Source organism: Bos taurus, chromosome 19 (genome assembly GCF_002263795.3).
Source record: "Bos taurus isolate L1 Dominette 01449 registration number 42190680 breed Hereford chromosome 19, ARS-UCD2.0, whole genome shotgun sequence".
NCBI classification, from domain to species: domain Eukaryota; kingdom Metazoa; phylum Chordata; class Mammalia; order Artiodactyla; family Bovidae; genus Bos; species Bos taurus.
In genome coordinates this window covers 39428834-39431293 of record NC_037346.1, presented here as the reverse complement: position 1 = coordinate 39431293, position 2460 = coordinate 39428834, and the positions used below count along the sequence as shown (strand labels likewise).

The 2460-nt window shown below is 43.7% G+C and overlaps 1 non-coding gene across 1 annotated transcript; it reads left to right on the top strand.

Moving 5' to 3' along the window:
• Positions 1–72, top strand: TRNAC-GCA (transfer RNA cysteine (anticodon GCA)). The gene has a single exon. It is a non-coding gene; the product is annotated as a tRNA-Cys (tRNA).
• The last annotated feature ends 2388 nt before the right edge of the window (positions 73–2460 follow it).

Here is a 2460-nt window from a genome sequence, read left to right as displayed (position 1 = left end):
GGGGGTATAGCTCAGGGGTAGAGCATTTGACTGCAGATCAAGAGGTCCCCGGTTCAAATCCGGGTGCCCCCTTCCTGCTTTACCATTTTACTTCCATTAAATGCTTCACTCCCAGCCCCAGGATGACTAGAGGAGGAAGATAAGAACTCCCAAGGGATTCTTGTCCAGATGAACTAGTTACTCTCATATTCCAAACAATGAGGATAAATCCCTGGAGGATTCCACAGGTCTTCAATTAAGACAAAGCCCCTGAGGAAATTCTTAGATCTGAGAGCTGTGATTACAATTTATCGATATGATGTGTGACAGAATAAAGATAAAGATGTTGGTATAACATGTATAGTTGAGGGCTTACTACACACAAGTCTGCGGTGAATTAAAGGATGAAAGAGGGCAGCTGTCCTCAGGGAACTTTGGTAACAGGACCTTTGTAACAACTTTTACAAACAACTTTCCTGAACTTTTCTAACAGGAAGAAGGACACAACTTTTGAGAGAATGACATAGCCTACGGACACAACATAAACTGATTAGAATCAAATGGGACCAAGATGGCAGACAAGTCTAGTCCTTGATCCTCGATCAGAAGTGAAATGACACACCCAGAGGTGCCATGACAGTTCCAAGACACTGTTAGAAGACCAAGGAATGGGCAGTGGCCCAAATCCTGGAACCTTCCCCAAAAGAGTTGGAATAATCCTCCCACTCAATTAGCATACAAAATTACCCAGCCTATAAAAACCAACTACACCACATATCATGGCCACACCTGCCTTCTGCGATGGCCCTCCCTCTGTCTGTGGAGTGTGTTTCTCTCTGAATCTGAATAAATCCATTTCTTACCTATCATTTTGTCTCTCATGGAATTCTTTCTGTGATGAGACATCAAGAACCTGAGCTTTATTAGGCCCTGAAACGAGATACCATAATCTTGTCTGGGTTCAAGTCCCAAGCAGGGTTTTGACTGGGTTCGAGTCCCAATCTATGGTAAAGGGTTTCACTTTCAGTCTAATGGAAGTTCACACATTTGCACCTAGCCATTTAGAGCAAGAGCATTTTATTGCTCAAGAAAGAGATAGCTTTTAAAAAGACCCACCACATAGGGAACTTATTCAGTTCTCTGTAATAATACTCTGTAATAATCTATATGGGGAAAGAATGTATAACTGATTCACTTTGCTGCACAGCAGAAATTAACACAACATTGTAAATCAACTATACTCCAATAAAATAAAAAATAAAAAGACCTACCCACTTTTTCTAGATACAATTTAGAAATCCAGCTCAGTTATATACCTAGAAGTGTCTGCTGCTGGTACAACCAACCCTAGACATTCGTCACTGTGCTGTGGATATTGTTCCAGCTGCACCGACATCTCCACAACAGTTTCTCAAGTTTGACAATGCCAAGTGGAAGCATTTGATTGGCTGAGCCCTGGTCTGACACGTTTGTCGTTTTCCTCCATGAATGGGAGAAGTGTGTGTTAATTGCTCAGCCATGTCCAACTCCTTGCAACCCCATGGACTGTAGCCCGCCAGGCTCCTCTGTCCATGGGATTCTACAGGAAAGAACACTGCCATTTCCTTTTTCAATGAAGGGGAGATGATGGTCTTATCTCACCAAGTCTGACAACATGAGGTATTACCCCAGAATTGGAGGGGTGTTTGGGTATAAAAGCAAATGTATCATGACCATACATTTTTTTTTCCTCTATGAAGAAACCACTGTAAGAAGAGAGCATCAGATCAGATCAGTTGCTCAGTCGTGTCTCACTCTTTGCGACCCCATGAATCGCAGCACACCAGACCTCCCTGTCCATCACCAACTCCCGAAGTTCACTGAGACTCATATCCATCGAGTCAGTGATGCCATCCAGCCATCTCATCCTCTGTCGTCCCCTTCTCCTCTTGCCCCCAATCCCTCCCAGCATCAGAGTCTTTTCCAATGAGCCAACTCTTCGCATGAGGTGACCAAAGTACTGGAGTTTCAGCTTCAGCATCATTCCCTCCAAAGAAATCCCTGGGCTGATCTGCTTCAGAATGGACTGGTTGGATCTCCTTGCAGTCCAAGGGACTCTCAAGAGTCTTCTCCAACACCACAGTTCAAAAGCATCAATTCTTCAGCGCTCAGCCTTCTTCACAGTCCACCTCTCACATCCATACATGACCACAGGAAAAACCATAGCCTTGACTAGATGGACCTTTGTTGGCAAAGTAATGTCTCTGCTTTTGAATATGCTATCTAGGTTGGTCATAACTTTCCTTCCAAGGAGTAAGCGTCTTGTAATTTCATGGCTGCAGTCACCATCTGCAGTGATTTTGGAGCCCAGAAAAATAAAGTCTGACACTGTTTCCACTGTTTCCCCATCTATTTGCCATGAAGTGATGGGACCGGATGCCATGATCTTCGTTTTCTGAATGTTGAACTTTAAGCCAACTTTTTCACTCTCCACTTTCACCT